Genomic DNA, 13039 nt, shown 5'->3' on the forward strand with positions numbered 1-13039 from the left:
GATCGCTGGAGCCCAGCAGGTGGAGGCTGCGGTGGCCGGGAGTGGCCACTGCACTCCAGTATGGGCGACTGAGTGACACTCCAACTCAAAAAAAAAAAGGGATAAATTTAGATGAGTAAAATGTGTGTTAATAATCAGCTCTATTAAATTCAGTAATCCTAGAGAAAAGGAAACATCATAAATGCATTATAATGTCATTTCCTGAGAGAAAAAAGTCATAAAAAGTTACTATCAGGGAGTACCTCCTCCATCGCCACCTCTGAAGTTATTGAATCAGCCATGCTTTTTCAAATTCTTCCTGAGTAACATACTTTAGGAACGTGTTTAGGAACTCACAAGTCCCATAAAGGTAGGATGAGAGGTGGAGTCCCAGCTGCCACTAAGGAGCTATTTCACTGTTTCTTTAAATGCTAGAGTCTCCAGAACTCCAACCTCAGCTGTCTCCTTATTCCATATACTCTCTCTGGGAAAACTCACCCACTCCCACGACCTCCGTCATCACTTAGGGCTCACACTTCTTTCCTAAACTACATCTGATATCTCCTATTCCTAACTGTCAACTGAACTTCTGCAGCAGATGTTCGTGCTGTACTTACGCTTCTACCCAAACCTACTCTGTCTTTTCAATCCCAATTAGCAAACAGTATCACCATGTACCCAGTTACTCAACAAAAGAATCTTAGAATGTTGTTGATCGCTTCATTTTTTTTTTTACCCTGGCTTCACTCAAAATGTCCTAGGATCTTTAGTCCCTACCTGCAATACATTTAGTTTTTTTCCTTTCCTTTCACATCCTTCCTTTTCTTCCCTTCCTGTCTTTCTCTTCCCTCCTTTTCTCCCCTTTCCCTCCCCCCCCAATTTATCCCTCTCTTCTTTGTCTAATTCACCGACTATCTGAATACCTACTGCACTGTACTAGCTGAGCTGGATACAATGATAAAACAGCTACAGCTCCTGGCCATACTCACAGCTTACAGTCTAGTAGGGAGCACAATTAAGCAAATACAACAAATACAGTGCTATCATATGGAATCCAAGATGCTTGAGGATTTAACATAAGGCCCATTGTACAGTTATGTTTAAATTGAGATATCAAGGAATAAAGAGGTACAGGGAAAGAGAAGAAAGGGGAGTGCTCCATACAGACAGAATAGTATGTATTGAGACTTGTGGGTAACAATGAGCTGAAGAGCTGGGTAGGTCTGTAAAAAGTCAAAGGCTGGAGTGGGGTGAGGAAGACTGTGTTAAGAAACCAGACTAGAAAGATATGTGGTGTATAGCGCTGGAAAAGCCTTGGAAACCACTTACAAGAAGTTAGACTGTGTCTTAAAGTCACCAAGAGGCTACTGAAGTAAATGAGTACTAAGATCGGATTTTCAGTTTGGGAAAATCACTGTCATGGAATGGTCTGTCGGAGAGCAAAACGAAAAGCCAAAGAAAGCAGTTTGGAAACTCTGTAGAAAAATTCAAGCAGGAGATGACAGTGGCCTAAACTAAAGGGTAGAGACAAATAGATGGATTCAAGAAATATTTAGGAAAAAGAACTAACAGGACTTGATGATGCACTGGAGGTGGGGATAAGGGGACGAAGAAGTCAAAGTTTCTGTCTCAGACAACAGGGTGGTAGGCCGAAGAAGAAATGGTAGAGGAGAAGCAAATGTGCTGGGTGGGGAAGGGCAGGCTGTTATGAAAGGCAGTGTAATTTTGGACGTTTGCTTTGAAGTGCCTGCTCTAATATCTCCTCCTTCCTCTCCAATTCACTGCATCAGCTCAGGGGTGGCTTACCCTCCTCCTTAGACTCCTAGAAAGGGTCTGATTTTTGTTTGGTTTCCCACCTCCAGACTCACAACAGGACAATTCACAATTTGGTTGGTTATTTTTCTAAAACAGAGATCTCATCAGGTTGCTTCCTACTTCATTTTAAGAAGCTCTGATAATTCCTTTGAGAAAATGCTAAAAGCATCATCTAGGAAAGAATTTCTGTAAATATCCTGAGCAAAATGAAACAGTTACAATGACTTGGTCCTTCTAATCATAGTTTTCGCCTAGAACAGAAAATCCTCAGGATTATTTTAACTGAATAAATACATAAATAGTGTCTTATTTTTCCATTATAAAAGTTACACATGCTCAATTTCCTCATTAGGAAATTTAGAAAGCAAAACATCACCCAGTGTGCACTGCTTTAAAAAAATCTGCTAACATTTTCATTTTGTTCCTGTGCATAGCAATCTTTACTTACTAGTAATTATTCTGCATATATAATTTGTATTATTTAGTAATAATTAACATGAAATACGTAAATTTTTACATAATTATTAACTCCTATTGAGGATATTTACTAAGTGAAAATTTTAAAAGGGAGAAGGAACTTGTGGAAAGAGATTCTAAAAAATACCAACTATCACATGAGAATGATGCTAACTTTTATCATTGTATTCTGTCTTATTGTGGTCTTTGTGACAATGTACTGTAAAGAAAGATCTTCACAAGGCAGGAGTCAAAAGGTCCTTTAACTACAGGGTTAGGAAAAGTAGGAAGTATGTTAAGCCCCATAGACAGGAATCAAACTGAGGACAGGGAGTAAACATGCTTCCGGTTTCTGTGAGAGAAAAGCTCAGTGATCATAATTTGAAGAACTTTGAAGGATTCTGTAACTCTTATATCATCCTCAGAGTCATTATTTTAGTTACCCCATTTCCTCATAGAGATTAGCAATAAAATCCTTTATAGAAAAAGGGCTTCTGGGTTTTTTTCCAGGATAAGAAAAAAATACAGAACTTGGGAAACTCCTTCCATGTTCCACCAAAGTTTGAGAAAGAGAAAGAAATAAAGAAGAAAAGGGCTAAAAAGAAAAGGAAAACAGGCAAAGAGAAAATTAGCCTAGGGATGGGATTTGGACTAAATGTTGGAACTTAAATGTTGAAGAATTAGTGACAGGCCTTAAAGGGTCTCCATAACAGCAGATAAGCATAAAGAGACAATAGCATGTATTAAGACTTGTGATTCTCCCTTAAACAAGTTACTCTCAGCTAGTCTCCAGAACAAATACCTTCCCGTTTCCACGTCTTTGTTCATGCGTTTTTTTCTGACTAAAATAGCCCATCCTTCCTCATCTGTCTGTCATCTTGCAGTCCCCAGTAGTCTTCTGCTGAAATATCCCCACTTCTCTGAAGCTTTGCCTGCCTGTTCCATTTTCTCTCCTTCAACTCTCAGCACCAGAATGGTTTCCTCCTTTGGGTTCCTAAATCACTCTCTCTCACAAGTGTACTCTAGTAATGTGTCAGGTCCCCTGGCAAGTAAACACACTCCTTGACTCTTATTCAGGTCTCTATCACCAGTGACTCACAGTTAACTGCAGACAATAACTGTTAAAAGGTGAGGAAAGGGAAGGGAAGCTATGTGATTTACTCTTGCTAGATAGGGTAGAGACCTCTTCCAGGAACTTTCTGCTCTCTTTGTGCAAACAAAGAGGAGAAAACTAACAGTTATGGAGTCCGCTGATTCATGCATAAACATCCTTATGGTGCATAATCAATTACTTAAACCCCCATGCCAGCCCTGTGAGTGGAAGGTCATGTACCTGTTGTGGAGAGAGACAAACTTAAGTTTTACTAAGTTAAGAACCTTGCATACAATGGGATTTTTAAGACAAATCCATTCTGACTCAGCAGATTGGGTTATATTTTCTATTTCATTATAATGCAAAACAGAAGGACAGAAAACTGGTTTATAAGACAGTCTGTATCTTGATGTCATGGAGTCAAAGATCAGCCAGTTCATGGTTATAAAACTGCTAAATACATGTCTGGAAACTCCCTGCATGGTATCTAAGGTTCAGGAGGGAAAGCAGTTGTAGAAGCCAGCCCATGTTGTTTCTTCTGCAGTAATTTTTTAAATGGACTCCAAGTGAGTGTTTGCCACTGTTGACGTTCAGCTTTCCTGCATGCTCTTAAAACATCTTAACTTTGAGTCTGCCTTCCAAGTCCCCCCAATTATTTAATAATTTTCATAAAGTTAGTACAGTTTGTGCAATATTTAGAGATGTTCTTTGCATAGGGCTTTAATTTCCTCGTTAGAAAAGTTACTATCCGAATGCTATTAACAAATGCCAATTACAGTAAAAAATAACAAAATAAAGAAATGAATATTATAGCAAATCAAAAGAAATTCTAACTGCTTTATTTTAGAATATTAAATTTAAAAAAAATCCATCAAATATTGTATCATCTAAGTCTTTGTTTAAAATGCCTGAAAATATACTATACTAAGGATTTGGGAGACTTGGACTTTAATCTTTGCTTAATTCCTCTTAGCTGAGGATTTCCACCACCACCTAAGCCCAGATTTACCCATTTGTATAGGAAGGAACTAGAGAAGCCAATCTTGAAATGCTATCCTATAGTAATGGTCTTTAGTCTCGTAACAAAATAAGAGACTGTTGCTAATGATCACTGGGGATTTCTTATTTCCCAAACTCTCTCAAAGACTGTATATAACTTTTGTAATCAGAAAAAAATTAATAAAACTTAACAGTACATAATCCCAAACACTCACATAAATGGGTTCCCTGTAACAGTCAACAAATAGTATCCAGAAGTCAGAAGAGAAGCCATACATTTCAATTGCACTACTAGTTTGCATTGCTCTATGACACACTTACTCATAAAGCTTCTTAGCAAGGTTATAACCTTCTTTTCTCACTACATCCTTGCATATCCCTTTGAAATACTGTGTTGCTATAAATAGCAAATGTATACATTTTGGTAGTGTGGTCAGCCATTAGGTATAGCCGAAGCAGTCACAACAAATATTTGACAAATATTGTAGGGGTGAGGGGGAAACCAATGTGTCTGTGAGAAAAAAAATAAAAATTCAAAATAAATTTGAGAAAAACGTTCACTAAGGAACACAGGATAGACAGACTGAATTGGCAGAGAGAATGTGGCAGAATGGCAAATAATTTCCACACTGTAATTTAGGCAACTTCACTAACAAAAAGATTTAAGAAGAGACAAAAAAATAATTTAAAAGAAAGATGAATGCCATTGTATTTTGATGAAATCAAGTATTTCATAGCCTTGAGAACTCCAGGTCACCAGAGCTACTAGACACAAAGCATACTTCGTTATCAAATTCCCTGCTGTTACTACCAGCTGGAGACAGAGGCAAGAAAATTTCTGGACAAACTGTTCAGTCCCTCTGAATACATTAGACAATTATGCTGTCATAGCAACATGGTATATTTCTGATGAGGCACAGTTGCAATCTGCCAGGGCTTAGTTCAAATTATTAATTAGCAAAATTCACACATTCTTTAATTTTGGCAATAAAATATCATAGTGTCTCAATATTAAATAATTCAACAAACATTTACTAAATCTCTACCAGGAGAAAAATGAAGTCCTTGATCAAAAAATCTTATAATTAATAAATGGAATGTGTTACAAAGAATTATACAGTAATCGTGTTGCTAGAGTCCTGCTTGGTTGGCAATAAATATGTTTGTCAATTTTCATAGTGTATAAAAGAATTAGAAAGTTTCAAAAATCAAATAGTATGAAAATTCAGAAAAGAATGCAGTTTTTTCTAGCCTGGAATAGATACAGCTTAATTTCATTGTGTAAATTAATCAATAACTTAAATTGACTTAATGAAGTTTACACTAAAAAACATTTTCTCAATGGACATTCATCAATATTGGTATTATTCTGAATAAAAGCTTATATTCAAGAAAATGTGTCAATACCTCTTAAGATAAAGATAACAGGACAGTATATCAATCTTCACAGAGACTTAGTAGGCACATCAACTAAATTCAATGACCAGGCTTTGTCTGAATGCTGATTGGAACAAATCAACTATAAAACAACACTGTGGAGATAATTGAGGAAAACTGAAAACAGAGTATCAGATTATTTAAGGGGTTATTGCTAATTTGTTAGGTGTAATAATAAAGTTGTGGTTATATTAGAGTTAAATGCTGAACTATCTATGAGAAAAACAATATGCAAAAAACCATGTATTAAAATATGACATACAAAAAAGTGCTAGGGTAACAGATAAAACAAGATGGACAAAATATTGTTAATTGTTGTAAATGGGTGATGGGCACAAGAAGGTTTATTATATACTTTACTTTTTGTAGAATATATTAAAAATTTTATAAGAATATAATAGAATAATGTTATATACTTTACTCTGTATCCAAAGCACAGTCTCTGGCTTATGATAAGCACTCAACACAAGTTAGTTATTTTATTGATATCCTTCTTCTTATTGTTTTATTAGTAGTAATATAGGAATTAGTGTGGTATGGTGAAAAAAAAAGCATTAGCTTTGGAGACCTATCTCAACTCTGTCATTAACAAGCTATGTGATCTTGAACAAAAAATACTTTAACCTTTTGAACGGGTCTGCTTACTTGTAAAATAAAACATTTACCTCAAAGGGCTGTTGTAGACCTTAATTAAATGATATAAAAGTACATTGGAAATTGTAAAATGTACAAATAACACTCTTTTTAATCCTTTCTCATTAAAAATTTATAACCAGTTAAAGATAAAATCAAATACATATCACAATTTTAAAAGAAAATTAAATTAACATGGTAAGAAAATACTACAAAAGTTGAGAAGAAAATGGAATTTCTCTTTGTGGGAGATTGAGAAATGCTTTATAAAGAAAAAAAATCTGAGTTCTGAAAAACTGGCAGGGTTTTTACTGGAAAAGATGAGAAGAGGCATTATATGAAACAAATAAAGTGAAAAATGTTTGGAGGGGTAGGGAGGTTGCACTCATGAAGATAAGAAACAATACTTTGAAGGAACTGAACTATAAAAGGAGTTTGGAGCCAGATCATGGTTGGTTTTGAGTGTCTCCCTACAAAGGAATTTATCTGGTAGACAAGGTGAGCCACTTTCAACTTTCAGTAGAAAAGTAAAATTAAGGGATTCCTTCTAAGATTATTTCACTGCCAACAGATCAGAAACTGCCATGGAATTGAAATAAGTACCTAAGAAATCAGCAATGTGAGAACATGAAGAACTTGAAAGTCAGGGATAGAGAAGGCATCTTATGTGAAAATCAGCCAGAGTTGACTCTTGGTTTGATAAGTAACACATACTGTATTCAAATTTTGGTAAGGGCAAAAAATATGGACCGGAATACAAGAAAAGCTTAAGTATAAAATTTTTTTTTATCAGACTCTTACTAGTTAGTAACATGATATAAAGAGCTGGTTTAATGTGGGGGAAAAAGTTGACAAACCCTAGCAAGCAACTTTACTGAACTATACTCATATAGAAATGATTGTGAATTATTAATTGTGCCTCATTAAATATAAATTAACTTTTGATGCCTTGCTTTGAAATTTTGTCTAATATCAGAAACCAAGTGATATGATATATAGATGATTAAATTTTCATTCTAAGAAGAAAAAACTGCATAGTTTAAAAGTCATTCTTATATAAGATACCTGAGCATACTGGAATAACATATTGCTAAAATATTTTTCACTTCAAATATCTCATAAAATGCAACTTACATAAAACTAGAAGTTTATTCTTAGGGATTATTAAGCAAAAAGAATGAAGTACCTTATAGACTGATTCTATAACCCCAAATTTTCACAATAAGTATTTTATATATCAAATGGAATATGACTTTATAAATCAAAAGAAAAGCAGTTATGGGAAAGTGGGAAAGGAAGAAAGCTTATTTTTGAGCTAGATAGAAAAAGCACCACTAGCTAGAAAATAAAGAACCATCTTTCTCTGTTAAGTATAAGGTCATGCTATGATTTAAAAAAAAAAAGATCAGCATGAAATTTCTAACTGCATGAAAGGTACATGTAATGTTATAATTACAGTAGGTAGAAAATAATGCAGGTTACAGCATACTAAAGTGGTTCTACAACATGCAGCAATATATCCTAAGTGCATCAAACATATATAATACCCTATTATATATATCCTAAGTGCATCAAACATATATAATACCCTACAACATGCAGCAATATATCCTAAGTGCATCAAACATATATAATATCCTATTCCATTTGGCTAAAAGACAGCAATTCTGCTTCACTTACTGGAAATACTATGTACTATGGCATAGAATTCCACAAAGAATGTAGAAAAAATTTTTAAGAATCAATTTTATTATAAATAAGCAGGCTACCTTATTTTACCTTATTTTTGGTGTTTATAAGACTGTAAAAAATCTTGTCTAATATCACAGATTCTTAGAAAAGATAATATAATTTGCAAGGAAAAGGTAAGACTGGGTTTAATAAAGATTATCTTTAATCTTGAGATAGTTTGATATCTTAAAATCAACATCTATTCCCTTTAATGTCCTCATTGTAAAAGTTGCCACTGGCAAGAGAGTTATTTTCTGAAACATCTCTTGATACAATTTCAAGTGTTGAAAAGTTTCATGGACTTCAGCCAGTTTCTAGTTTGCAAACAGAAGGCTGTATATACCGTATCTATGTATAGGCAATCCATATTAAACACATTCATTACGCCTACTGTGTAATTATACCAAACCACTGTTGGATTCTCTGTCAATATTGAATCCCTAAAGCTTCACTTCTAGTTGACTTTTCTTTTTTTTTTTTTGAGTAATCACCACTTAACGTTTTAGAAAGAGAAAGAAAGGAGCCTGATGAATTACTACAAATGGTGGTTCACTTTATTTCAAAATAAATTCTGTGATTAAAATAGGCATTTTCTCAGATGGTTGTCACTTTGCATTTGAGTGAAAACATCAGTGACACAACCCCAGGAGAGATGAGGGTCAATACTCCTCCACCTACTACCTGCAATTTCTCTTGCTTGTCCTTTTCTTTTTTTGTTGTCTTATTTCACAAGGTGGAAATAAGGGTGAAGGTGAGCAGGTATGTAAATATTAAGAAAGGCATGAAATATCATTTATCAACAGAGCAGGGAATTTTTAAATCTTTTACGATGACTGAAAATGTATACATTCCTCCAAAAAAGAACTTTCCTAGATGATTAGGACCCAGGAGAGCATAGAGAGACCTTCATACCAGTCCTTACAGCACAGCTCTGTGGGATACTGCATTTTCCAGAGAATAGTAGAGGTGGCTTCATACTTCCTAACATCTACCAAATGGAAGCAGCCAGGAGACTAACTACAGAATCTTGCTCAGATCTTAATACAGAAGTTAAATTATGAAAAACATTTGAAAGAAATTAAACTTGGCTAAAGTATTCAAAACATTCTATTAGATTTTAACCAGCCACTTTGGTCCAATTTCCATTCCCTGATGTAGGAAATGTAATTACAAGCAAAGTTATATATCATTTAATGAGCTAAACCCAAATCCACACTTTAGTATTAGATATTTTAAGACAATTAGCATTTCATTATTCTAGCCTAGTGATAATACTGGTATTCTCTGATCCTATCAGTAGGGAACAATACTCAGTTGAAGGGGCTACTTAACTATTTACTCTGTTGAGTGGGAGTCCCTAGATTTTATCGAATTCATTTGTATCCTTCACTAAAGAAGTATAAATTGACAGAAGAAATTTAGTCAATTTGTCTTAGAATCCCCTGAAAATAATCCAACTAAGCCTAAATTTAAGCTCATATTATTTTCTAAATATTTTGGTTACTCATCAGGAATTTATTTTAGATAGTCCTCTAAAATCCAGTACTCAATTTAGCAAATATTTGCTGAATGTCTACTGTATGCAAGTCATCGGGGAGGATGCAAAAATAATGGAGACTGGACTCAAGGGGCTCTCTCTCTTTCCTAGAGATTGCTGGTAGATATATAAGTCTAAGAGAAGGCTAAAAGTAATCCATAAACCACCTCTTATCCCACTTCAGAGAGTGGAGTCAAACCTTGAGGCTAATGTTCAGAAAGACTTTGTTAAAGATGCAGATTATAGAATATTACAACCAGAGGGACCCTAGAAAAGTATCCAATCCTATAATTTTATAGATTTGTAAAAAGGGGCGGGGGAAGTAACGTATTTAATATCACATAGAGAGTTTAAAAACCTGGACAAAAAAGGTAGGTCTTTGGATTCCCACTTTACTTCTTTTCTATGATACCACATTGCCACTCTGAGGTTAAAAGGATTTGAATAGGCAAAGATAGGGAAAAGCACAGAGCATGACAGCAAAGATCAGAGGCTGAAATATGACTCTGATAAGAAGGTATGTTTGGGAAGAAGAGTGTTTAATTTATCTGAAGAGAAGAGTTTGATGGGAAGAAACACGACTGAAAACAGAGAGGGATTAGACAATGGAATCAAATGACAATCTAAGACGTTTTCACTAGATAATTTAATGGACACAAGTCGCAGAATTTACTTACAAAATCTAAAAATTCCTTCAACGTTAGTACTATGATATGCTACTGAAGGCCTTAGAGGTCTATAATGAAACAATAGAAAACTCCTCTGATATGAAAAAGGCCAGCTAGATGTAGCAAATTATACTGAATACAATCTCCCTTGGTCAATTCTTCCTTCCCCAAAATGGCAGGTGGCAGGACAGGGGTCAAAGAAGGCAGGACACTGTGATCTGCTGATGATAGGACTGATAGATAAAAGTTTGTGCTACCCCATGCCTTCTGCCTGTCCTTCCCGAGAATCTTGAGCTTGCAGGCTTTATCCACCTGACTCCCCAGCCAGCCACAGACAGGCTTGATGCTCTCACCAGATGCTGGGATCCAGGCAGGTATCAAAGAAGCTGCAGCTGCTCTTCCCTCCACCCTAGCCATCCCATTGCCTGGCCCTTTGCTCTAGTATTTCGTTCCCTTCTTTGGGACTGGAAACTGATGAGTGGTATAGCATATTAGATTTCACACCAGTGTTTGTATAGCACTTTAGAATAATTTCAAAACACTTTGACAGGTGCTTTTTCATTCATCACAAAGCAGAAGCAAATGTCTGTTCCACCTCATCTCTCACTCTGCACAGCTCTCCTCAATACTCCAGGGCTTGGAATATAGTCCCTGTCTCTCTGGTTATCGGTTAGGCTCTAATTTGAAACTTTTAGCCTGAAAGACCCTCCTGAAACCCTGACTCTATTACCTGCTCAATCGTAAGTACTACCTTTGCCAAAAAACACTCACTATACTTTACCCACCAAACCACTAGGTAAACAATACCATCTGAGATATTTCAAAACTGCTTAGACACCATACCTTTTAAAAGGGGTCTTCCTTTTAAAAGACTGCTCATCAGAAAAATTATCACTCAGGCCCCAGCTCTGCATTATCTTCGTCTATTGTCTTTACCATGCTGGTCTGCTGTGGCTGGGATGCCAGCAGTCTCTGCATCTAAAGCCATTCAGATGACGGAGGAAGCTCTGAAAAGGACACACTGAGTGCACCAGGGTTTAACTTATAAAAGGTTTATTAAGCACTCTGGGCTATATAAGACTTAAAAGTTCACAGAATCATTGTTTTTCAAAGTGAGATGAGAATTTGATCCTGGGTTTCAATATTAAGGGTTAAATATTAACTATTAACTAATCTTCATCCTCTCACTCTGGCATATAGACTCATCAAAAAAAATGATTTTTCAGTAAAGAAAAGAAGGTCAGACTTTTCAGATAGTGGGGATAAAAGACCATGAGGAGTTTATTGTTCTACTTTCAACTCTTGTTTAGAAAAAAAAAATGAAACACGAGAATAATAAAGTACTTCTTAAACTACACAGTGATACACAGATTTTATTTTTAGCTGGCAGAACTGAGTACTGTGTGAAGCACTTTCTATGCATTATCTCATGTCATCTTTTCACTAGCCCACTCTTTTTATTCTAAGGTTAGACATCAGGAAACTGAGCCTTAGTAAGATAAGCAATTTGCTCCAAATCTCGCAGTCATATGTGAAAGAGTTGCTGTTGAACCTCTAGTCGGCTAACTTCAAATGTGTGCACTCAAACAGCAAACCACTCAATAAGCCTACTTAAAAACACTTTAAAAATGTTTAAAGGGCTACATATTTAAAGAACATATATTGTTTTTATAAGTAGAAAAAAGAAGAAAAAAATAGAGACCAAACTTCTTCTGAAACTTGTTACTCTTAATTTAAGACCAATTTAAAAAACCAAAAATGGTATTCACTGTAGGTCTGATAATTCAATTCACAAAAGTTATTAGAGTTATCTAACTATAAATATCCATCTGTTCTTTCCACAAACAGATATTGAATATCTAATATGTAGCAGGTACCACGCTAGGAAATGAACAAGAGAAACACTCTCTTAGGACTAGGGAGGTAGACAGAGGCTGGATCCTGCAGGACTGTACACCATACTGAATACTCGGACTACACCTCAGAGCAATAAAGAACCAATTAAAGCAAAAAAGAGAGACTCAATCAGATTTTAGTTTTATAAGTATCAACCTGGAGGCAGAGTGGAGAATAGATCAGAGTGCGTGGAAGGTGGGGGTGGAGATTTGGTAGGAAGCTCTTGCTGTAATTCAGGTGATAGATGATGATGGCCAGGATTTGGATGACAGTCAGGCACCAAAAGAGTAGGTACTTAAGAAGAAGAACAGACAGGACTCAGTGAGGGATTGAATGGGTGATGATTTAAGCCTCGAGATAATTCTGAAATTTAGAAAGTTAGCAGACTCTCATCCCTTAATTAAATCAATCATTTAATTGGGGGAGAAGAATCCCTTCTAAACACTAATTACAACAAGAAGAAACTTATTGCTTTTTTTTTTTTTTTTTGAGTTGGAGTCTCACTTTGTTGCCCAGACTGGAGTGCAGTGGCTGCTCCCAGCCACCGCAGCCTCAACCTGCTGGGCTCCGGTGATCCTTCTGCCTCAGTCTTCCAAGTAGCTGGAACTACAGGCGTGCGCTACCACGCCCAGCTAATTTTTTTGATTTATTGTAGTATGAGGTCTCGCCAAGTTGGCCAGGCGGGTCTTGAACCCATGGGCTCAGGCAATTCACTCACCTTAGCCTCCCAAAGTGTGGGATTACAGGTTGAGCCACTGAGTCTGGCCACTTATTACTTATAAACCGTTACTATCA

At 35.9% G+C, this 13039-nt stretch overlaps 1 protein-coding gene across 1 annotated transcript in view; it reads right to left on the reverse strand.

Moving 5' to 3' along the window:
- Positions 1 to 13039, reverse strand: part of VWA8 (von Willebrand factor A domain containing 8) — a 256138-nt gene that overhangs the window by 43367 nt on the left and 199732 nt on the right. The gene's annotated exons all lie outside the window — the stretch shown is intronic.

This window comes from Carlito syrichta, unplaced genomic scaffold (assembly GCF_000164805.1).
Source record: "Carlito syrichta isolate Samal-C Ts95f unplaced genomic scaffold, Tarsius_syrichta-2.0.1 Scaffold309718, whole genome shotgun sequence".
In the NCBI taxonomy this organism is placed as follows: domain Eukaryota; kingdom Metazoa; phylum Chordata; class Mammalia; order Primates; family Tarsiidae; genus Carlito; species Carlito syrichta.